Raw genomic sequence first — 26,789 nt, 5'->3', positions numbered from 1 at the left:
TTTTCAGCCATTATTTCTTTGATCATTCTTTTAGATTTATTTTCTTCATTCTCTTTTCTTGGGACTCTGATGATTGAAATGTTTGATCTTTGGTTATTTTCCCACAGAATTCTAAGCTTTTGTTAATTTTTTTTTCAGTCTATCTATCCTCTCTATGTTGTTTGTTCTGGATAAACTGTGTTGTTCTGCCTTCAACTTCACAGATTCTTTTTTTTTTTTTTTTGACAGGCAGAGTGGATAGTGAGAGAGAGAGACAGAGAGACAGAGAGAAAGGTCTTCCTTTTTGCCGTTGGTTCACCCTCCAATGGCCGCTGCGGCGGGTGCATCTTGCTGATCCGAAGCCAGGAGCCAGGTGCTTCTCCTGGTCTCCCATGCGGGTGCAGGGCCCAAGCACTTGGGCCATCCTCCACTGCCTTCCCGGGCCACAGCACAGAGCTGGCCTGGAAGAGGGGCAACCAGGATAGAATCTGGCGCCCCAACTGGGACTAAAACCCGGTGTGCTGGCACCGCAAGGTGGAGGATTAGCCTGTTAAGCCACGGCGCCGGCTCCACAGATTCTTTTCTCTTTCACCATCAATCTACTGTTGAGCTCATGCAGTGAGTTTTATTTCAAGTAATGTATTTTTAATTCTTTTTTTTTTTACAGAAGATCAGTTTAGTATATATTAGGTAAAGATTTCAACATTTTGCCCATATAGCAACATAAAGTGAAAAAACTACCATTGGATTACTAATTATAGCATTAAATAGCAATGTACAGCACATTAAAGACCGAGATCCTACATAATTTTTTTTCAAATTAATTAATTTTCTATGCCATTTCCTTTTTAACACCAGGTTGTTTTTTGCTCTATTTTATGTCACCCAATTCTTTGTCAAGATTTTCTATTTTCCTCAAGTTTAAAAATATTTATAATTGCTTACTGAAACATCTTAAAAATGTCTGTCATGTAATGCCAACATCTAAGTCATTCCCATGTTGACCTATTTTGTTTTTTGGAAGTTGTGATTTTCTTGCTTTTGGGCATGATACTTTTAGACTGTATCCTAGACATTGTGTGTGTCATTATATAAGACTGCATATTCTATTTAAATATTCTATTTTAGCAGTTATTCACCTTATGATATGTAGTTTACAATCCTAGCTGATTTGGGAGGGGCTCTATTTCAAACGAAAATTCAGTATTAGAATCCTTTGAAGTGCTATTCCAGTCTTCTTTGTTTATGTGCCACTTGGAGGCCATTCTAGAAACTACAGTGATTTTCTGTGCTATACTTCAGTTCCCAAATCTGTCATTCTGTTGCTACTAGTCACTTTCAGGTATGAATCATTCCTTGGTCTTCCCCAATCTTCCTATGCAAATATAAAGGTTCATTTCCTTCAAACCCCTTCTCTCTGACATCCTTCTTTTACCCTGCATTTGTGAGAGGAATTGGTAACAGTGGTAACATTGTAAGTGGGTACCAGTCCAGACTCCCCACTTAGTCTCTTGCTATAAAGTGTATCATAGGAGTAGAGCCGTGGGTCATCAGCTATTTCTGGTTGGGGAAGATCAGTCCAGATCTCTCATTCAACCTTCAGTAATGCTTGGCAGTAGGAGAGGACAGTACGCCCATGCTACTTCTTTATGAGGTACTGAAACAAGACTGCCCACCCCATCTCTATAGATGCTACTTCTTGAGAGAAGAAAACAATTCCCTTGGCTACCTACTGTCATTGGTGGGGTTTGTGATATCAAACTCCCTGCTCTATCCAGGCTTTGCCTTAGACCACCTGACACTACTAACGGGGAGAAAAAAGTCAGACATTGCCTCTTGCCTCCTCTCCACTGTCACTGCTGTAGGGAGAGTGGGTAGAAAATGCCACCCTGGGCTATTTGCTGCCACCAGCTGAGGTCCCAGGAATATAGACTTCCCTGTTTTATCTCCACTGTTCAGGGGGTTCAGGGGAGGATAGTGTTTTCCTGCTGCCTGCTACCACTTGGGCATTGGGACCTAGACTTTCTGCTTCATTTTATCTGCCACCTGATGGGGGCTGGGATCTGCCAAGGTGTTTGTGGGAGTTGTGGCAGGTATTGTCCAAAAGGTTTCTGTCCTGCTGTGCTGTTTCCCAGTCCATTGGCTAAAGAGAACAGGCATTTCCTGGGACATATTTTTGTCTGAACCTGGTGATATTCTTGGTGGTAGAATTCAACAAGCAGCCAGCATATGGGAGAGATAAAACGAAAACCCAGCGGACCCACTGCTATGTCGGTCCCAAGGTCCTGAGTTCTCTAGTCAATCTCCTTTTGATTTTCCACTTTTCAGAATCCACATGATTATAGTATATGTCCAGCTTTTAGTTGTATTTAACGAGAGGAAAGCAGGGAATACTGGGTCTGTATAAATTTGTTCAGAACTGAAAGCCCTTATTTCATCTCTCTCTTTTTAAAATATAGTAAACATTTATATTTTTCTAAGTTTCCAATTGGTTGGACCTCTGTCTGCATCTTCATCAGAAGCTAGAGCGTCTCCATCCTTGGTATTTCTGGTGTAAATTACTTGAGCTCTGCACTCTGAAACCAATAGAATAAATTCTTTACTCGGGAGGTCCTGAGGGGTTGCCCTGGCTTGGGAACCTCAAATCTTTAGTCTCTCAAAGAGACCATAACTAGAGTTCTAAGCTTATGGTTGAGAACTTCCTTACAGAGTTTATCATATGTAGTTTTATAAAACAAGACTAGGTTATTGAGCTTGTATTGAACTTCAGCTTTAGATGACTTTTTTTTTTTTTTTTGCTCTTACCATATTTATTCACAGGATCTTTACCTTTATTGGCTGACTTTCCAACATCTTGTCCTTGGGTAGCATGTGAAGTCCAGAGAGCAAGGGGCCCCACCACAGCCTCAATAAAATGCTGTACAAAAAATCTTTGTTTAATCTCCAAACATTTTAGAAGCATATTTAGTATGCATTGTCAGCCAGAGTGTTAAACCAAATTATTCAACCCACAATTACTGGAAGTTCTCTTTTTCATTTTAAAAGTTAAATTTGGTCCTTTTTCAAATATGTTTGTCTATTTTATTTATGGTCTTTTAGTCTTTATTCATTTTTTCATAAATTTCATGTATTTATTTAAGCATTTAACCTAGTTATTTTATATTTTTAATTTCCAAATCCTTTGAATATCTGAATTGGCTATTTTTTTCCTGCTCTTACTCAGTGTTGTTTTTATTCTTGGGTGTGTTTTGTGATTTTTCTTTCACATTGAGACCATTTTATTGTTGCTTTAAACAGGGATTATTTTATAATTGTGATGAAGTTTTTTTGGAGTTTGGCTTGAATATTCTTTATTTCCTACATGCTCCTTTAATAAATAAAAGGTCTTTAGAAAGAGATGTTATCCATCACTGTCAGTTGTTCTCACTGGGAAGGTTGGTTAATGTACTTAGAATGTCATATAGCTGGTAATTGAGTCTTGGCCTTTTTTAAAATTCAAACTAAATTAGAATCTGCTTAGGAAATTTACTGCAATTTAACAAGCCTTTTGTTCAGAGAACAAAAGCTACTGTTGATGCATATCTTGTTTGCATTCCTAAAAATCACTAGCCTTTTAGGATTCATTATATCCAATCACTTCTCTCTCAATTTATAATGTTTTATAGTTGCTAATTGCTAAATTATGTGGAAGGCAGAATAATGGTTCCCCAAAGATATCTGCATCCCATCTCTATAATTTATGAATTTATTGTCTTATTTGATAGTAAGCATTTTGCAAATGTGATTAGGTTAATGATCTTCAGGTTATGGTATTATTGTGGATTATCTGGGTGGGTTCTAAATCCAATAATAATGGATCTTAAGTGATTGGGAGCTGAGGTTAAAGAGTAAGAAGGAGACAAGGAAATGAGGATAGAGATTAGCTTGCAACTGCTGGCTTTAGAAATGGGGGAGGGCCATTGGAAGTAGTAAAGGGAAGGAAACAGACCCTTCCATTGATCATTCAGAAATAAATATTGTTCTGGCAATACTTAACCCAGATCTGGTTTCTGATCTCCAGAGCTGTAATATAATAAAGTTATGCTATTTTAAAGCAGTAAATTTCCATTAATTTGTCATGGTTGGCAGCAGCCATAGGAAACTAGTATTAAGGAATTATCATTACTTAATATAAAGTATTCAATAAGTACTAACATAAATTGTTCTCCATAACTCTCCTAAATGACTTAAAACATCTATTTCAGTAAAATGCCCAAACCAAAACAATTTCATTTATCCTGTAAAACACTGGGATTTTGAGTGCCTTTATATCTTTATTTTAGAACATATCTATAATTTGAAGCACAACGAACAACAACAAAAACCCAAACTCTTCTATTGTTCGTAAGTACCCTATTCTCCACAGATTTTCAGAAGTAGGTGAGCCATCAGTTAAGGAATAGATCCTGGTTAGGAGTCTTAATGTTAAAGGAATGTGAAGTCCACTGTCTAATCACAAATTATTGGTTAAGATCATGGGTGGATTCTCAAATCTCCCTTTGGAATTCAATGGAAAATATACACACAAATTAAGTCATGCCACACTTGATGATAGGGATAACTTCTGAGAAGTGTGTCACTAGATGATGTTGTCATTGTGTGAATATCTGGATGATGTAGGTCAATCATTCCACAAGGCCTCTTCATGACATCAAGAGATGCCATAATCAAGATGCATAACGAGGCTGCTGGCAAAAATGGCATACTGTTTCACAATAAACTTTTTATATAAGTAACATTGCACTTTAAAATAATAATAAAAAGTACAGTATACTATATACATAAAAGAATAATATAGTCATTAATATCATCAAACACTGCATATTATACCTAATTGTATGTGCTATTCTTTTATGTAACTGGAAGTACAACAGTTTTGTTTATACCAGCATGACAACAAACAAGTGGCTAATGCATTGTGCTATAATGTTATGATGGCTGTGACATTACTAGATGATAGGAATTTTCAGCTCCATCATAATCCTATGGGGCCTCTATTGCATATGTGGTCCATTGTTGACTGAAATGTTGTTATGCAGCTTGTGACTCTGAGTCTGTCTGTATGTCTCTTTCCTAATCTATCTTTATACATTTGTGTGTATGTGCATAGGATTCTTTGCAGTAGAGTATATAAGGCTACACAAATGGATATTTGAGTTCATCTCATAATCTATTGTGAAACCACCTCTAAACCCAATTTCAGCCTGTTGTGCTGATCTGAATTGAAAGGGAAGGCTTTTCAAGTAACATAATTCATGATTGACTGGCAGCGATGAACTGAGTGGAAATAACAGTGGAGACTAAGTGAAAAGAATTTTGAAGAAAGATAAACCACTGTTTTTAGGTTAGGAAGGCAGTATGCATGATGATTAAAAGTGGAGGCTTAAGAGCTAGACTCTTCAAATGCAAATTTGATCTCTGTTTCTTTTTTGAAATTCACTTCTTTTTGTTTATTTTTAAATTTATTTTTATATATTTGGGAGGCAGAGAGACAGACTGACACACACAGATATATATATATATATATATATATATACACACACATATATATATATATAGAGAGAGAGAGAGAGAGAGAGAGAGAGAGAGAAGAGATAGGAACAACTGAGATCTTCCATCTGCTGGTTCACTCTCCAAATGCCCCCAAGCTAAAGAGTTAGGCCAGGCCAAGGCCAGTAGCCAGGAACTACCACATGGGTAACAGGGACCCAAGGACTTGAGCCATCACTTGCTACCTCCTAGAGTACACAGTAGCAGTAAGCTGGAATTGGGAGCAAAGCAAGAACTCAAATCCATGTACTCAGATAGGGGATGTGGGCTTCCTAAGCAGCATTGTAACTGCTATGCCAAACACCCACACACGGCCTCCATTATTTACAAACTGTGTATTTAGAAAAGTTAGTCAACTCCTAGTAATCATAGTTTCTTTAAGTATGTACTGTGGATAATAATATTGTGCAATATAGACTTGTGTGAGAAGATAACTGGCAAAAAGTCCTTAATCAAGAGATCAATATTAATAGCACCAATGATGATGAGACCTAGTGACATCATAAACCTATTGTTAAGCTGCCCTGAATATGAAACACACTCATTTCAGTTATACTCTTACACAAAATGAACAAGCTGAAGGGATCAGTAAAAATTAGACAAGTCTAAAATGAGAGTCTTTCTTCAAAATAACTGATTAGTACTCTTCAAAAGAGTCAAGGTCATGAAAAAGAAAGACTGAAGCTGTGCTGGATTAGATGAGACCAAAGAGAAATGACAATTGAGTGCAATGTGGGATCCCAGATTGGATTCTGGAACAGAAAAAAAGATATTAATGACAAAGCTGGTGAAATCTGCATAAAGTTTGTAATTAATAGTGTTCAATCAATCTTAATTTCTTATTTAGATAATTGTACGATGATGATGTTAATGTTACTATGAATATGTTAATAATGGAGGAAGCTGGGTGAAGAATATTTGGGAACACTATAGACTAATTTTGTAAATCTAAATTTATTTTAAATCAAAAGATTAAAGTAGGAATAATATAAATACAAGTACAGTACTAGTTGGAATAGAAAGTGTTAAATTTTAACTAGGTGCTGCTAAATTATAAAGTAAATAACTTATACCTTAGGTAACAATAAGCCAAATATATTAAAACCAATATATTCATAATAAATCAAGTATATGTTTTGAATTTTTGACCTCATTTTATTTAAGAGTTTGACACCTATTATGACTTCAGTTGTATTACTTCAAAATTTGTTATGTTGAAGTACTAACTACTAGTATATCAAAATGTGATTGTACTTGGAGATAGGCCCTTTAAAGAAATTAGCAGTCATTCATTTGCTGTTTCTCACCAATAATATTTTGATAAATGTAGGATAATGTGTGAAAAGTATAAAACTCAATATATTAAAATGCCAAGAAATATATATCCTGGTTAACAGAATTTTTGTCAATACAAGTATTTAAAAAGAAAAAATTAATCACATTTTTTGTTGCTGAAATCATTTTAATTATGTTTTAGCTGTGTTAGTCTACTTCTCTGCCCCAGTTAGATAGTCTAGTGAAGATAATTAAACCTGTCTTTGATGATTAAAGGCATTTCAGGTATTTAGACCATTATTCTTCATACAAATCATTTATGTACATGCCTTTACCCATAAATAAAAACGTTTTAAGAAATCTGATATGGGCTGGTGCCACGGCTCAATAGGCTAATCCTTCGCCTATGGCGCTGGCATCCTGGGTTCTAATCCCGGTCGGGGCGCCAGATTCTGTCACAGTTGCTCGTCTTCCAGTCCAGCTCTCTGCTGTGGCCCGGGAGTGCAGTGGAGGATGGCCCAAGTCCTTGGGCCCTACACCCGCATGAAAGACCAGGAGAAGCACCTGGCTCCTGGCTTCGGATCAGCGCAGTGATCAGCGGCCATTGCAGGGTGAACCAACGGAAAAGGAAGACCTTTCTCTCTATCCCTCTCTCTCTCTCTCTCTGTCCATTCTGGCTGTCAAAAAAAAAAGAAATCTGATATAAAGATATAACTTTTAGATTCCATTGTCTATTAGTAAACTGTATTGTGCTCTAATTATTTATGTTCTAGTTATTGAAATGCCTCTTTTTTAAAAAAAAACAACTTTTATTTAGTAAATATGAATTTCCAAAGTACAGTATATGGATTACAATGGCTCCCCCCCATAACTTCCCTCCCACTCGCACCCCTCCCATCTCCTGCTCCCTCTCCCATTCCATTCACATCAAGATTCATTTTCAATTATCTTTATATACAGAAGATCAGTTTAGTATATATTAAGTAAAGATTTCATCAGTTTGCACCCACACAGAACATAAAGTGTAAAATACTGTTTCAGTACTAGTTATAGCATTAATTCACATTGGACAACACATTAAGGACAGAGATCCCACATGAGGAGTAAGTACATAGTGACTCCTGTTGTTGCTTTAACAATTTGACACTCTTGTTTATGGCATCAGAAATCTCACTAGGCTCTAGTCATGAGTTGCCAAGGCTATGGAAACCTTTTGAGTTTGCCGACTTCAATCTTATATAGACAAGTTCATAGTCAAAGTGGAAGTTCTCTCTTCCCTTCAGAGAAAGGTTCCTCCTTCTTTGATGGCCCGTTCTTTCTACTGGGATCTCACTCACAGAGATCTTTCATTTAGGTTTTTTTTTTTTGCCAGAGTGTCTTGGCTTTCCATGCCTAAAATACTCTCATGGGCTCTTCAGCCAGATCCCAGTGCCTTAAGGGCTGATTCTGAGGCCAGAGTGATGTTTAGGACGTCTGCCATTCTATGAGTCTACTGTGTATCCTGCTTCCCATGTTGGATCATTCTCTCCCTTTTTTATTTTATCTGTTAGTATTAGCAGACACTAGTCTTGTTTGTGTGATCCCTTTGACACTTAGACCTATCAGTGTGATCAATTTTGAACTGAAATTGATCACTTGGACTAGTGAGATGGCATTGGTACATGCCACCTTGATGGGATTGTATTGGAATCCCCTGGCACATTTCTAACTCCACCATTTGGGGCAAGTCTGATTGAGCATGTCCCAAATTGTACATCTCCTCCCTTTCTTATTCCCACTCTTAAATTTAACAGGGATCACTTTTCAGTTAAATTTAAACACCCAAGAATAATTGTGTGTTAATTACAGAGTTCAACCAATAGTATTAACTAGAACAAAAAAGAATACTAAAAGGGATAAAGTATTAAATTGTACATCAACAGTCAGGACAAGGGCTGATCAAGTCACTGTTTCTCATAGTGTCCATTTCACTTCTACAGGTTTCCTTTTTGGTGCTCATTTAGTTGTCACCTATCAGGGAGAACATATGCTATTTGTCCCTTTGGGACTGGCTTATTTAACTCAGCATGATGTTTTCCAGATTCCTCCATTTTGTTGCAAACGACTGGATTTCATTGTTTTTGACTGCTGTATAGTATTCTATAGAGTACATGTCCCATAATTTCTTTATCCAGTCTATTGTTGATGGGCATTTAGGTTGATTCCATGTGTTAGTTATTGTGAATTGAGCTGCAATAAACATTGAGGTGCAAACAGCTCTTTTTTTTCCAGTTTAATTCCCTTTGGGTAAATTCCAAGGAGTGGGATGACTGGTTCATGTGGTAGGTCCTACTTTTGTATGTTACTAACCATGTGACATTCAAAGATTACTTAAGCTTGAATAGTCTAACATCATCCACAGCATGTAAATCGGTATGTCTAGAAAATTGGCAAAATAAAGGTAGTAATGGGCTAATCACTTGAATTGTGTTATTTTTCACTTCTTAACCTAAAACAATTGTCACAGAAATACAATATGATAATATGTATATCTAAGTCTGTTTTTGTTGCTACAAGTGAATATTTGGGACTGGGTAATTTAAAAAGAACAGAAGTTTATGTTTTCCAGTGCTGGAGGCTGGGAAGGAAGTCCAAGTTCAAGTACTGACATCCGATGAAGGCATTCTTGCTATGTCCTCCAGAGACCAGGAATACTGTGTCCTCACATTGTGGAAGGCAGAGAAGCAAAAAGGAAAAAGTGAGCCAAACTCATGCTTTTATAACAGCATGAGTCCCAAACATGAGGGATCCATTATGGTCTAATTGCCTCTCTTTTTAAGATTTTGTTTATTTATTTGAGAGGTAGAGTTACAGAGAGAGGTAGAGCCGGAGAGAGAGGGCTTCTGTCCGCTGGTTCACTCATCAAATGACCGCAACTGCTGGAGCTGTGCCAATCCGAAGCCAGCTGCCATGAGCTTCTTCCAGGTCCCCTACATGGGTGCAGGGGCCCAAGCACTTGTGCCATCCTCCATTGCCTTTCCAGGCCATAGCAGAGAGCTGGGTTGGAAGAGGAGCAGCCGGGACACAAGCCGTTGCACAAATGGGATTTTGACACTGCAGGTGAAGGCCCAGCTCACTATGCCACAGCACCAGCCCCCTAATTACTCTTATATGTCCCACTTCTTAATACTGTTGCAATGGTAGTTAAAATTTAATATGAATTTTGGAGAAGACAAACACTGAAAATATAACAGTATGTAAGAAGCCTGTATAATTTTGAAAATACTACGTAATGATACAGTGGTAATGATTGACATTAAAAATAGCTACATAACATGATTTTAATATGTTATTCACATCAGTTTCAGTGAGACGCTGATGGAAGTTTGGGGGCATTTGCTGACATCTTTTATTCTCTATAAGCTCATTAGAATCAGCCAAAGATATATCTATTAAATAAACTATATTTTTGGAAATGAAAAAGAAACATTCAATCTTTACCTTCGTTTTGCTGAGAGTAAATATTATGCTTTATATAACTCAGTAAAATTCTTAGTATGAGTGTCTATTAGGTGATAAGTTGACATTTTGACTTAATGTGCTTCATGCATCTATAGTTATGAGAGAAGAAAACTGACTTCTTTCTTGTGCCTAATCAGTGAACATGTAATACTGCAGTATGGAAATCTAGAAACACCAGGAGTGGGTGAAAGTGGAAATTCCTTTGTGAAAATTTCTATAAAAGCTTTTTTTCTTATGACAATGTCTTTTCTTTGTAGTTTTAAAAAAGATTCATTTGAAAGGCAGAGTTTCAGAGAAGAGAGGGCCAGATACAGAGCTCTTCCATCTGTTAGTTCAAACCCTAAATGGCTCCAACAGCTAGCACTGGGCCAAGACAAAGGAAAGAGCCTGGAACTCCATCTGGGTCTCCCATGTGGGTGGCAGGGGCCCAGCACTGAGGCCATTTTCTGCTGCTTTACCAGGCACATTAGTAGGGCGCTTGTTTGGAAGTGGAACAGCAGGGACTGGAAACAGAATTTATATGGGATGTCGACCTCACAGGTGGTGGCCTAATCTACTGCATCAGAATGCTGCCCCTGTTCTTTGTACTTTGAAAATAAAATAGTACCTATTTGTTGAACAATCTAAATATCATAGGAGCTCTGAGATTAGGAAAAATAGTACGTGGACCCTAGCCAAGTGATTTACCAGTTTATAAACTACGCTCTAGCTATCTTAAGAAAGAGTAAAGCATAGTGGTTAAACATGTAGACTCTGGGGGTGGAAAGTATGGTAGCTAAACCAACTCCTCCACTTACTAAATATACAAATTTGAGCTCCCTTATTTACTAGATTTCCTTGCGTTATTTTCCTGTGACTACTGTAATGAATTACTACACATTCAGTTGTTTAAAGCAACAATTTATTCTCAAGAGTAGTGAATAGGTCCAAAATCAGTATTATTGAGCTAGAATCAAGGGGTGGACAGGGTTGTTTTCCTTTCTGGTAACTGTAGGACAAAATTCTTTCCTTGACTTTGATTTTCTGATGAAAGCTAGCGTTCCTTGGCTTGTGGCTGCAACACTGAAATCTTTGCCTCCATGGTCTCATAGTCTGCTTTGTCTGTTACAAATCTCCTTCCTCCCTCTGTTTTTTTTTTTTTAAAGATTTATTTATGTATTTGAAAGTCAGAGTTACACAGAAAGAGGAGAGGCAGAGAGAGAGAGAGAGAGAGAGGTCTTCCATCTGATGGTTCACTCCCCAGTTGGCTGTAACGGCCAGAGCTGCACGGATCCAAAGCCAGGAACCAGCAGCTTCTTCCGGGTCTCCCACGTGGGTGCAGGGGCCCAAGGACATGGGCCATCTCCTATTGCTTTCCTAGGCCATAGCAGACAGCTGGATACGAAGAGGAGCAACTGGGATTAGAATAGGCGCCCATATGGGATGCCGGCGCTTCAGGCCAGGGCATTAACCCACTGCACCACAGCACCGGCCCCATCTTCCTCCCTCTTACTAGGTCATTTGTGATTGAGCTTAGAGCCCATCTGGATAATGCAGCACAATACCCTCTTCTCAATATTTTGAGATCCTAATCATGTCTACAAAACTTTTTTTTTTAAATTTTCATAGAGGTAACATTTGCAAATGCTGAGATTTAGTACCCGACATCATTGTTCAGGGTGGGAGGGAACTTTTTTTTTTTTTTTACAGGCAGAGTGGACAGAGAGAGACAGAGACAGAGAGAAAGGTCTTCCTTTTTTCCATTGGTTCTCCCTCCAATGGCCGCTTTGGCCGGTGCGCTGCGGCCAGTGCACCGTGCTGATCTGAAGGCAGGAGCCAGGTGCCTCTTCTGGTCTCCCATGCGGGTGCAGGGCCCAAGGACCTGGGCCATCCTCCACTGCCTTCCCGGGCCATAGCAGAGAGCTGGCCTGGAAGAGGAGCAACCGGGACAGAATCCGGCACCCCGACCAGGACTAGAACCCCCGGGGTGCCAGCGCTGCAGGCGGAGCATTAGCCTATTGAGCTGCGGCGCCTGTCCTGAGGGAACAATTTTTAACTAACACAGCGCTTAACCCCATCTCTATGATGGCCGTAGTAGCATTCACCTAATAGGTCTATGGAGAAGATTGAAATAATAAAACAGGGCAGGCTTTTTTAAAGATTTATTTATTTGTTTGAAAGTCAGAGTTACAGAGAGAGAGAGAGAGAGAGAGAGAGAGAGGTCTTCCACTCGCTAGTTCACTCCCCAAATGGCTGCAGTGGCCGGAGCTGAGCCAATCTGAAACCAGGAACCAAGAGCTTCTTCTGGTCTCCCAGTGGGTGCAGGGGCCCAAGGATTTAGGCCATCTTCTACTACTTTCCCAGGCCATAACAGACAGCTGGATTGGAAGTGGAGCAGCCAAGATTTGAACTGGAGCCGATATGGGATGCTGGCACTGCAGGCCGTGGCTTTACCCACTATGCCACCGTGCCAGCCCCCAAGGCAGGCTTTTGACATAGCAGTTAAGATACTGCTTGCAATGCTTACATCCCATATTAGAGTACCTAGGCTCAAGAATATGCTTTGCTCTTAATTCCACCTTCCTGCTAACTTGCAGGTTGCTACTCATGTGGGAAGCTCGCTCTCTCTTACTCTTGCTCTCGCTTCACTTTTCAACTAAAAAAAAATAGAGAATGCAAAATTTTTAAGTTGTTTGCATACACACACATGCATACATTTAATCAAAACTTCATGGAAATCACAATTTTAGATTTTTAGCATAAACAAATTCAATTTTACATGTACTTTTTGAAGTACATATTAGCTACTATTGTAACACAAAACCCTCATTCTTGCTCATTTTAAAAATGGAGCACATTCAGAACCAAGTTTATATATTCATTATGGTAACACAGATGTAGGAGCTAGAAAAATAGAAAGGAGCCAGTCAAATCATATCATGTCAGTATACCTTAACACTCTAAACAAAGATGCCAATTCTTTCTTAAATTATACTGAATTTAGCTACTAAATCTGAAGACGGTAGGCATAGCATGTGAAAACATGTTTTTCTCCTGGCTAAAAATACCACTGACATATGTATATTTCCTGCTTTTAAGAAAATATTAAATCCTAGAACAATTTCAGATTTATAGAAAAGTTGCAACCTTAGTACAAAGGGTTCCTATATACCTCATTCCCAGTTCCCTGTTTTGTTAACATCGTATATTGCTATCATACATTTGTCACAGCTAATGGAATCATTTGATGCATTATACCTGGAGTCATACTTTATTTGAATTTCCACAGGTCTTTGCTAGCATCCTTTCTCTGTTTCAGGATCCCCCCATCCAGCACATCACATTATTTTGGTTGTCATGCCTTCCTAGGTTACAACAGTTTCTCAGACATTCCTTGTTTTGATGAGCTTGACAATTTTGAAGACTATTGGTGATGTATTTTATAGAATATCTTCAATTTTAGGATTAATTTATGTTGGTCTCATGACTTGACTAGAGTTGTGTTTTGGAAGTCAGAAGTAAAGTGTCATTCTTGTCACATCATTTCAGTAGTCAATGCATCAACATGGTTTAGCACTGATGATATTTAATTTGATCACAGACTTATTTCACTTAGCAATTTATCCTCAAAATTAATCCATGTTGTAGCATCTATCAGAATTGTTTGGTTTTTTTAAGGCTGAATAATATCCCATTGTGTATGTATACCGCAGTTTGTTTATCCATACATCTATTGATGAACTTTTCAGTTGTTTCCATTGGTGTAAATAATGCCACTTTTATGAGTGTGGATCTGTGCCACCCATGTTTAATAAGTGGGAATTATGTTCACCCAACTTTATGGCAGAGTATCTATATAAGTGATTTAGAGTTCAGTATGGGAGATTTGTCTATTTTCATCCCAATTATTTATCTCATCATTTGGGTAAGTATAGGCTCATGGATGTCTATATCACATTTTGAGTTATAGTTCAATAATTCTTTATGTTGTCTATTAGAACCAAAACTGGGATTCTTTTCACTGTATTATACTCCCTCATTGTATTACCATATCCGTAAAATATTTTGGGGAGAAAGTGTTGCCTCCACTTTTTTCGGTTATTTGATATGATACTAACAAGTTAATGGGAGATGCAGATATTGTGTTACCTTGGATTTGACTTCTATGATCTAAGTAGAACTCTTATTTCCCCTGTTAAAAGTTCTGTAGAAGAAACCTGTTTGAGTAGATTAGACCCCAACACTGTCTTGTAAAACTCAAGCCCTAAATGAGTCCCTGATAAAAAATACATTAGATTAACTACCTGTTAGATCAGTCTCATAATATATTGATATTTTGTGATACTTTGCTTTGTGATACTCTGGCAATATTTTTGTAATCTATCGACTACAACTGAAAACTCTAGCAAAGTTAGTATCACCCACCAAATTGACATGAACTTCAGTAAAAAGCATGATTCCAAAAATGATAGTAATAAATATTAGAGAATATTACATCACTTTACAGTACTATAGAAAAGATATAGCTTTTAGGTTAAATTTGAATATAGTATTTCATGGTTTACCCCTTCCTTACTTTCCCTGAGCACTTTTAAACATGTATTTTCTAGAGATACAAGTATATTCCCTGAATCCAAGCAATGCATTCATTGCTATCTGGTGAGTAGAGAACTTATTAGTGTTGCTTACTAAATATTTTCTAACTATCTTCTAACAGGCAAGTGATAAGATTACACTCTCTTGGCTCTTTTGTGTTTGGGTTTGCTCTGATAGCCAATTTTGCCAATGAACTGTGAGTTAAAGTAACAAGTCTCCCTTCTAGACACAACATTTAAACACTTTAAACATTTCTTTTCCTCTTAACTGCTTCTCTCTAAATTTTGTTCCTGAGTGATTATGGTTAGAAGATCCTCCCTACATATCCAACATGAACATGTAGTGTGAGGGACCGATAAACCTTTGTTTTTTTATTTTTTTAAAGATTTTATTTATTTATTTGACAGACAGTAAGAGGGAGAGACAGAGAGAAAGGTCTTCCTTCCATTGGTTCACTCCCCAAATGGCCACCACGGCTAGAGCTACGCCGATCCGAAGCCAGGTGCTTCCTCCTGGTCTCCCATGTGGGTGCAGGGGCCCAAGCACATGGGCCATCTTCCACTGCCCTCCCAGGCCACAGCAGAGAGCTGGACAGGAAGAGGAGCAACCAGGACTAGAACCGGCGCCCATATGAGATGCCAGTGCCGCAAGCGGAGGATTAACCTAGTGCGCCACGGTGCCGGCCCCAACCTTTGTTATTTTATGTTGATGTTTGTACACCATAACCTGATTCTGACTGATAAACATTGTAAACATACAAGCAACAATGCAGTTCAATTTCAGAACACATAGATTTGTTTGTTCACTCATTCAACATATTTCTTATTATGTATCAGGTGAAAGTGAGAAAGGCTTAACTTAATGTTCAGAAAGACATGTTTGTTGTTCTCGGTCAGTTTAGTGAGAAAGGCATAGAAGCAAATAAATAAAACCTAACATGAAAAGTAATAAAAATTTCTGTATGCAGAAATGCTATGGAAACACAGATTAATGAACAATTAACTGCTTATGTAATGATAAAGGAAATCTTTCCAGAAAATTGTGTCTGGAAATATGAGTAGGATTTTGTCAGGTAGATATAGCTGAGAAAAAGTATTCTAGACAAAGGGCATATTCCATGTGAAAGATATAAAAGATAATATATCTAAAAGAATTGTTTCCTTAATGTTTGTTTTTTCCTTCTAGTCATGTGAACAGTTTTATTATTCAAAGTTAGTGGTTATATTGATATCTTAGCTAATTGCAATAAAATACTTGGTGGCATATATTTATAAAAACATATCATATTTATACTTTTGTATCTATGCTTATAACCATATACATGAAAGAAAGCAATTTAGTCTTTTGAGGTACACAGTGACAAGAAAATGTGTGATTATTTGACTTATGTTTCTTTTCCTGTGATATTGTAACCTTTACAAGGTGAAGGAAGAGTCTCCATTTTGTTAATCTTTATATAGATTGTCATTGCTTTACACAGTGCCAGCCCACAGCAAACAAACAATTATGGTTGAATAAATAAGCATTTGTGGTCCTTAATGAAATTGCTCATCCAGTGTCACTGCTAGTTTATGAGTTTTTCAGGCACTTTGAGCCTCTTAGTGTAATTGAAACTATCTACTTTCTGCTTCAATTTTCTTGCCTAACCTACTGAAGTATCTTCCCTTCAAAATACTTCCTCAGTGGCCTCTTCCAGTTCTTTTATCTCATGTAATCCATCAGGAAATAAAGCTAGAAATCTTTAATCCTACTAATTCTGATAGTAAAACCATAGTTTTGTGCCAGCATTGTGTAGTAGTGGGTAAAGTTGCTGCCTGCAGCAGCATCCCATATGGGTGGCAGGTTCTGTCCTGGCTGCTCCACTTCCTATCCAGGTCCCTGGTAACATCTTGGGAAATCAGTAGAAAATGGCCCAAGTGCTTGGGCCCCTGCCACCCATGTAGAAGACCCAGAAGAATCTCCTGGCTTCTGATTTCAGCCTAGTCTAGCCCTAGTAGTTGCAGCCGTCTGGGGAGTGAATCAGCAAATGGAAGGCCTCTCTCTCCCTTTTTTTGTCTCTCCCTCGCTCTCTAAATCTATGACTTTCAAATAAATAAATAAATCTTTACAGTAAACAGTTTTCTCAAGAGCTTACTCAAGTTGCACTGAATTTGACAAACATATCCTAGAGACTGAAGTTTGAAAGAAAATAAGTGACCAAATGTTCACAATTTGTATTTCTTACCTTCCCCGATCTTGACTGAATATATGTCATATGGCTCTTCTTTCCACAGGCTGATAAATATTGGCTTGCCCCCTTCTGAACAAACACTAAAGTGTTGAACATTCCCTTATAATAGTTTGTGATGCTTAATTTTAAGTATCAAATTGGTTGGGCTATGATGCCTAGATATTAAATAAAATATATCATCAAATATATATATATATATATCAAAATATATCAAAGATATTTGATAAAATATGCAAGCTATGATTATTCTAGATGTTTCTTTGAATGTTTTTTGTTTGTTTTTATTTGTTTGAGATTAACACTCCAATCTACATACTTGAGTAAGGCCAATTATTCCCTATAATGTGAATGGGCCACATTCAATCAATTAAAGGCCTTGCCAGATCAAGGAGTGATCTCCCCGGAGCAAGAAGCAGTTTTGCAAAGAAACTGTCATTGAACTCACACTACAGTGCTTCCCTGGGTCTCCAGCCTGTTGTCAGTCTACTGTGAAGATTTTGGACTTATCAAGCCTGTCCAATCATGAAAGCCAATTCATTAAGCGCTCTCTCTCTCTTGCTCTGTGTGTGTGCATGCACACACACACACATTCACACACATCCTATTGGTTCTTTTAGAAAGCCCTAATACAATGCATCCTGAGAATTGAAACGGGCTTATGACCATAATGTGAAACAGTTCCTGTGAGACCACTCTGAATGTGTTATTTGCTCACTCTCACTCACATTTGTTTGAGTAATCTCCCCTCAAAACTTCTTGGCAGCCCTGAGAACTTCTCCCTTTAAAAGAAAATCCAGGGTTTTTTTTTTTATTTTTTCTGTTTGAGACACTTGCAGATTATCAGATAAACTTCCTACTATGATAGTTTTTTGAAAAAAGTTTTTTATTACCTAAGTCTAGATTTGTTTTTATTTTACATCAAAAGATTTAGACTTTGTTATGAGTTTAGGGGAAATTAAGGATAAATTCAAATGAACGGCACTACCAACAAAAGGTCAAAAAATTAAAAATGATAATACAAATGAATTTAAGCTATATATGAAGAAGAAGAGAATAAATAAAATGATAGCTTTTTCTTGGTTAAGTGTTCTTCAATGTCTCCTAAATGAGCATGATATGTGCTAAGTGAGGGCTGGCTTGAAGGGAATATGTGTTTAGATCATATTTAGATAATTGCTCTTGAGACCATTAGCTGAATACATTCATAACTCTCTTTTTTTTTTTTGACAGGCAGAGTGGACAGTGAGAGAGAGAGACAGAGAGAAAGGTCTTCCTTTTGCCGTTGGTTCACCCTCCAACGGCCGCCGTGGCCAGCGCACTGCAGCCAGCGCACTGCGCTGATCTGAAGGCAAGAGCCAGGTGCCTTTCCTGGTCTCCCATGCGGGTGCAGGGCCCAAGGACTTGGGCCATCCTCCACTGCACTCCCAGGCCACAGCAGAGAGCTGGAGTGGAAGAGGGGCAACTGATGCCCCGACCGGGACTAGAACCCGGTGTGCCGGCACCGCAGGAGGGGGGTTAGCCTATTGAGTTGCGGAGCCAGCCCTTAACTCTCTTTTATAATAGAAAAATATGGCAATGGACTAGTTCACCTACTGGTGAATAACTTAATCTCAATATGCTCAGTGGAATTCCCTTAATAATTATGACAGAAATCATGCTAATCTCTATTGTCTATACTTAAAATAAAAAAATCTAGAGAAAATATAATCAGTCCTTTGCTTCACTTATCAAAATGCCTATACAAAAAAGGGAAAAAAGGAAAAAAAAACACATTTTCATGTATTATATCCAATTTATTATTTTTCAAATTGAAATCTTGTAGATTTCAAAGGAATGGACGAAAAAGTGCAATAAATGTGCAAAGGCTAAGCCAGGATTTCCCTCCAGTATGTAGAGACTGAGGGACTTTCTAGGCCATGGCTATCCCAACATACATGTGCCCCACCCCTCAATGAGCATTACTCAGGTAGATATGGATGCATCCCAGGCAAGAAGGAATACCATGCTGAAAACTGCTCTCAAGGTAATGTTTTATTTGGATGTCTTTGCCAGGTCCATTTTAAGAATGTAGTCAAAGAAAAGTACAACATTAAACTCATTAATTAGTTTTCTTGTATATTTCACGGAGGGCAAAATGTCAGGCACACATAGTAATTAGAAGAGAGTTTTAATTTTTCATTAACTCTAATTAATGTTGACTCTTCATGTTTCATTAACATTACTTCTGCTGACTAGGGAATTTTATCAAAAGTACAGGAAGGATTATCAGTCTATTCTAGATAATGAATTCAGGATGTGGGAGGAAGGGTAGCACTTTAAAATATACTTTAAAGGGAAGTTCAGTTACCCCGGTGGCATGAAAATTGCAAGGGTCAAGGAAAACCTAGGAAGCAATTGCGTCCTTGTCCTAATGTTGGGAGTTATCACTATCATTTCCTTTTTTAATCTAGTTAAGTCTTGTGCTTATTGAAGTATCTACTGTTACTTGTCTGGAAAGCAACAGTTGCAGGACAACATGTTTGTTTAATGGAAATCTCTGTGGTCAATGTCTTCTTCATCAAGCATGGGTGAAGTGCCCAGCGTACTACTTCAACTCAGGAGATTATCTGTTCCTGTGTTCTCCAGTTGCTGTTGCGTTTACATTGGCTGCACACTTCCTTGGATAGTTGAAGGACAGAAACCAAAGGGGAATGGAAAGATCAGAATATGTGGAGACAAAGATTCATTTTTTGAATAGACAGATAACAGCTACAATTTAATGAGCTTCAAAAATGCCAAGAACTTGGTTGCATGCTTTATGTAAATAACTAATTTGATATTAACACACCCTCTTCAATGAGATAGGTGCTACGATTGTTTTCATTTTACAGATCAGAGAACCAAGGGCTGGAGTTTTAAGCAATTTACTCAAAGATACAAAGTATTAAATGTTAGAACTCAAATATAGGTGGTTGAACTCCAGAGCCCATATTCCTAAACAATATATTATTTAATAAATTCAAAGTCTGGGGACATGCTGAGTTTAGGGGAGTACTAACTGAATAGTGTAATCTGTTTATCAAAATCTTTTTGGAGAAGATCTCTTTGAGGCATAACTTAGAGAAGGGAAAGAATAAGCTTTGCTGGCACAGAAATGCAGAGATTCTGTGTGTATGTGGAAAAAAAAGTCAAAATTCGTAAAAGGGAAGTGAAAGGTTAAACACACGATGCAGCAGGATTTTTTGGAACTGTTCACGATGATGAGGTTGAACAGATTTTGTCCAATTTTGCTCCTACAGGTGAAATACAATGCAGACCTTTGTAAAGACTATAGAGTCAGTGACTTTGCCAAAAGGTATTGTTTTCTCATACAGGAAAGGCCATGGCTAAAACATTTATTAGGAAGTCAGTTGGCCTAGAATTGATTCTCAATTTCATCCTTTGTTAGCTGTGTGAATTTAGGCAATGAGGTGAACCACATCTCATCTGTGAAATGGTGATAATAATAGTGTCTACCTCATAGAGCTGTTGCAGAACGAGATGATGAGATGCTGTCAATAAGGTGCTTAGCCAGTGTTTGTTAGATAGGAAGCACCCCATAAGTAGCAATGATTGTAAAGGAAAATGGAGGAAGGGGATGAAGTGAAAAAAGAGAAGAAAGAGGGTTTCTGTTGTCAAGGTTATCTAATTTATGGTGCACCATAGATTTAATTATTCCTAAGAGAGAGACTTTAATGATTATAAAGGTTATAATTTACAAATAGTATGCACACATCCTTTACAACTTCTTGATTTTTGTTCATTTTCAATCATCTATATTTAAATATAAATTACAATGGGCATCTGTCAATTGAAGATATATTCCATGCTTCTACAATGCATGAGGCATTATGATAATTGGAACCACAGTTTTTCTTTTCTCTAAAAATTAGTGTGTCACTTAGTGTTCATTTATACTATGCATTATCTTTTCATCTCTCTCTTCTTATAAAGGCACCAGTTATTCAATCATGGGGGCTCTGCCCTGATGACTTTTTCTAATCCTAATCACCTCCCAAAAGCCTCACCTCTAAACATCATAGTCTCATTAAGTTGCACTCTCCTAATGTCTCATAATAAGGGTTAAATTTCAATACATGAAACCTTGAGGGACACACACTATATGCAAACTATAGCATCTTATAACAATACAGCATAGTTTCAGTGAATACTAAGTGACATGCTCCCAAGGCTTCATGCATTGAAATTTAATCCCCATTGTAAGATTTTAGGAGTGTGGAAATTTAATGAGACTATTGTACTTAGAGATGGGGACCTTGAAATGTGATTAGGATTAGACAAAGTCCTCAGGGTATAGACCCCATGATTGAATTACTGGTGGCTTTTTAAGATGAGGGAGAATGGCTGGTGCTGTGGCATAGTGGGTAAAGACACCGTCTGCAGCACTGTTATCTCATATGGGTTCCGGACAAAAGCAGTGGAAGACGGCACAAGTATTTGGGTCCCTGCACCCACATGGGAGACCTAGAAGAAGTTCCTGGCTCCTTTCTTCCATTCGGCTCAGTTCCAGCTATTGTGGCCATTTGGGGAGTGACCTAGCAGAAGGAAGATCTCTCTCTCTCTCTCTCTCTCTCTTTCTCTCTCTCTCTCTCTCTCACCCTGTCTTTCAATAAATAAAGTAAATCTTTAAAAAAAGATTAAGTGGCCAATTAAAGTGAGAATTGAAGAAACCTTTATGATATTTCTGTTTGCATTCTTTTTATTGCAGTTTTGAGATGCATTTCACACAACATTAAAATTCACCTATTTAGAGTATACAGTGCGGTGATTTTTAATATATTTACAAAATTGCATATCCATCACCCCAATCTAATTTCAGAACATTTTTAGTCCTTCAAAGATCCATAGATTTAGCTATAACTTTCCATTATATAGGATGAATAAGCTCCAGAGGTATGATAGCATGGTGATTAAAAAAATTCTTTAAATATTCTGGATAAAATTACCTTGTCAGACATATAATTTGCAGATATTTTCTCCCATTTTGCTTGTTGTTGCTGAATGTTTTTTAAAGATTTTATTTATTTATTTATTTGAAAGGTAGAGTTACAGAGAGTGGGAAAGTCAGATAGAGGTCTTCCATCCACTGGTTCACTCGCCAGATGGCCTCAATGGCCTGAGCTAGGTAGTTCCAAAGCCAGGAGCCAGGAGCTTCTTCTGGGTCTCCCACATGAGTACAGGAGCCCAAGCACTTCATCCATCCTCTACCACTTTCCTAGGCCATAGCAGAGAGCTGGATCCGGTGTCAATATGGCATGCTGGCACTGCAGCCGGAGGCTTAGCCCACTATACCACAACACCGGTCCTGGATGGTAGTGAATCAATCTCTTTGTGTAGTACAACAATTCAGCATATAGACTGTGACATTATTTAGGACTAGGTGAAATGTGGGTTCAGTTGCTTCCCTTGTGATACTGGGAAAGTCCGTTTTACTTTTCTGACATCAAAAAGTTTTAATTTGTAATATGGGACTAATAATAATAGTGCCTTCCTCACAGGGATGTTGTGAAAATCACATTGCTGAATCCTGAAAAATCTGTACAATAAGACCTAGTCCATAGTAAATGCTCAATAAGTTCTACCTGTTATAATTATTATAATGTGTTATAATATACAAATTAATACAATTAAATAAACTAGCCCCTTAGATACTCCAGAATGTAATAGCCTGTATTCCAGTTTTGAAATCCCTTTTTGTGAAGAATAAGCTGAATAAGAAATTTGTCCTATGAACACAAAATTTTTCAACCAAGATACTCAATACTGCCTAAAAAAGATGCACACATAGGGTTTTGCTTTTCCCATTTTCCTTGCTTGACGGATTTTTGTCTAAGAAGGTAGCTGACCATGGAAACCAATTAATCTCTCTCCCTAGGCAAAGCAATCATTTATAAAAGAATGTATTTAAGTGCCCACCCTAAATGCTACAGAACAGCTAGAGGGGAGAAGCCTGCTTTTTTAAAATTCTATTTTACTGACTGATGAGAGCAATTAGTTGGGAAGCATATGAAATGTGTGTGTGTGTATGTGTGTGTGTGTAGTGGGAGGGTCACATAATCCCATCACTCCTACATTCCTTGAAATTTTGAAGACAGCTTTGCTATGCATTATATGTGGTATGAGAACTTGGATAGACACACACATTTCTTTGTCCATGGACCATTTTTATTTCTCCTGGCTTCTCCAGTGCCTAGTACAGTGCTCTAAGAGGGCAGAAAATATGAATTACTGACTAGAAATGTTACAGAATTTATAATGGTGAAAGGCAGGAACTGAGACTTACCAGTAAAGTGAGCCCAAAGTCCACCATTTACTGGTTACATTGGGTAAATCACTGAATTTCCCAGACCACCAGTTGTTCGAACCATAAAATTTAATAATCTCAGTCGTAAGTTGTTTTGAAACTTTAATAAGGTAACACCAGTAAAGTATCACAGTACTCAATATGTAGTAAGCACTCAGTGAATGAAAACTATATTAACCAAAGAAATGTTTGTCACTTAAATGACTGTGCAGTAATTTACTGATCACTTCTCTGAGGATTTGTTTAATACACTTTTGAAATATTCACTGGATAATAGTATGCTAGATATCAGGAATACGGAGACATAAGACATGGTCTCAGTCTTCAATGGGCTTCCAGTAGAATAGTGGAAATATTGAGGTCAAAGAAGTAAAGGTAATAACATTTGGTAAATACTGCGATAGAGGTCTGTATATAATAAAATAAGGACCCATAGGTGAGCCTTCAGGGGATGCTGGATGAAACAACCGTATTTTTTCCAACATTTCATAAAGAAAAACTTTTACTATGCAGAAACAATTCCAAGAATTATATAATAAGCATATATGCACTGATCATCTCTACTCTCCAGTTAATATTCTGTTATATTTGCTTTCTCACATATCTAATCATCTCTATTCCACTATCCACCCAAAAAATGTATTGTATTCTTTAACGCATATAAGGTAAGTTGGAGCTCTCAATACACTTTCCTCCAAAGAATACATTTCATTAACTATAATTCAATACTTGTTTTTATTTCCTTATATAAGCTAAAATTTACATAGTGGGATGCATTTATTTTAAGTATAACTCTTAGCAACTTTTGACAAAATGTAAAACTTATTAACCCAACCCCTTCCAAGAACTAGAATATTATTATTACCTCATAAAATTCCTTAAGGCGCTTCTGAGTCAATCCTTTCTCATAACCATAACCCTCCATCCTTTAACTCCAAATATGGTTCTCGTTTCTATAGGGAAGAAAAAGCAAAAGCAATATATTTTCCTAACCAATCACAAGGTTTATGCCTGAAATGCCTATAAAAGAATAATAAAAGAAAAATCATACAAATGTATATATGAAAGAAGTTTTGTGTGACATGGGAGCCTTCAGAAATGAAGATCTAAATGAATTGGGAAATCTGTATTTTTATGAAGAGTCACGCAAAAATATGATTAGGGAACAAATGTGTATGATCTAATTGGTAATAAACTTGGAAGGAGGAACTTGTTCAAATACTTCTTTGTATCTCTCTGTCTTCATTCTTTTTCCTCAGGTATATAGAGGACCTCTTTGGTATGAGAATCTTATGACATACTTCAAATCATCTAGGTTTTATGGCCCACTTCAGGGGGAAAAAGGCGGGTGGAATTCTATAATCATTTTTTTGTTAAAGATTTATTTATTTGAGAGGTAGAGTTACAGAGAGAGGGAGAGACAGAGAGAGAGGTCTTCCATCCGCTGGTTCACTCCCCAGATGGCTGCAATGGCTAGAGATGCGCCAATCCGAAGCCAGGAGCCAGGAGCTTCGTCCAGGTCTCCCACAGGGTTGCAGGGGCCCAAGGACTGGGGCCATCTTCTACTGCTTTCCCAGGCCATAGCAGAGAGCTGGATCAGAAGTGGAGCAGCCTGGACTTGAACCGGCATCCATATGGGATGCCAGCAATGCAGGTGGCAACTTTACCTGTAAGCCACAGTGCCAACCCTGGAATCCTACTTTCAATAGCCTGCTTCTGGAGAGAGGGGGTTGGGAGAAGGTCAGAGAGACCTCCCTGCTTGTATGGTTAATGGCTATCAAACAGAAAAAAAAAAAAATAAATGCTAGCAATGATGTGGGGAAAAAGGTTCTCTAATACACTATTGCAAATGTAAACTGGTACAGCCATTGTGGAAGACAGTATGGAGATTTCTTTGAAATCTGAAAATAGATTTACCATAAAACCCAGTCATTCTACTCCTGGAAATTACTCAAATGAAATCAAATCAGCATATGAGTTACTTGTACTCTCATGTTTATTACAGCTCAAATCACAATAGCTAAGATATAGAATCAACCAAGATGTCCATCAACTGGTGACTGGATAAAGAAAATGTGGTATATATACACTATAGAGTATTACTCAGCCATAAAAAAGAATGAAATCTTATCTTTTGCAACATAATGGATGAAACTGGAAACCATTATGTTTAGCGAAATAAGCCAGTCCCCAAAAGAGAAATATCATGTTTTCCCTGATATGCAATAACTAATAGAGTACAAAAAATGCAATGTATATTAGTTAAATTGACATTTTGAAATTTGATTATTGTTTACAGCCCTTTTCTCTACTGTTGAAGAACAGTGTTGTTTTTTTTTTTACTATTTGTTAAACTATTAACTTAGTGGAAGGTTAAGCTTATGATTACAAAATAAATTAAAAGTATGTCATTGTAAAAATTAAAAGAAAAAAATAAGAAAGGAAGGAGGTGAGATGGTGGGAGCATGGGGAGTGGCAGGATGATAGGATGGGAAGTATCACTATGCTATTAAATCTGTATATATGAAATACATGAAATTTGTTCACCTTATATAAATAAAAAATGAAATAAATTAAAATCTTAGCAAGTCAAGGGACCATATTTTAGTATACTGTGTCCTAACTTTAGCTATTTTTCAATATAGAGTAGTTTAACCTCTTTTAGAACTTTATGTATATGAAATCCGGTTTTATTAACTTATGTAAGTGTTTTTTACTAAGAGTAATTTTTCTGAGATCAATGTTTTTTCATGTTCTTCCAAGTTGCTGCCATGTGTCACTGGTCTGTTTAATTTTATAAAACACATTGCATAAAAATTACTACCTTAACCATTGGTAAGTTTACAGATAAGCATTTTTTTTAGCACATTCACATTGAGATGCAACAGGTCTCTGGAAAATTGCCATCTTTCAACACTAAAACGCTATACCCATTAAACAACTCTCCAATTCCTCTTCCTTCTAGCAGCACCATTATTTTACTTTCCATTTCTATAGACTACTTAACGTAAGTGAATCTTAAAGTATTTGTGACTGAAATTTTACTTAGCATGTTCTCAGGGTTCATCAATTTGGTAGTGTGTGACAGGATTTTCTGTTTTTTTAAGGCCAAATCCTATTTTCACATTTTCTTTTTCCATTTATTCATTAATATCCATTGGTGTGTGCTCAGTTTGATTCTATCTCTTGACTAACATGACTAAAGCTGCTCTAAACACAAACATTTTGAGATCTTGTTGTTAATTCTTTTGGATATGTACTAAGAATAGGACTGCTGGGTTATATGATAGTATGGTA

Source organism: Lepus europaeus, chromosome X (genome assembly GCF_033115175.1).
Source record: "Lepus europaeus isolate LE1 chromosome X, mLepTim1.pri, whole genome shotgun sequence".
Classification (NCBI taxonomy): Eukaryota; Metazoa; Chordata; class Mammalia; order Lagomorpha; family Leporidae; genus Lepus; species Lepus europaeus.
Note: the sequence above shows the minus strand (reverse complement) of the source record.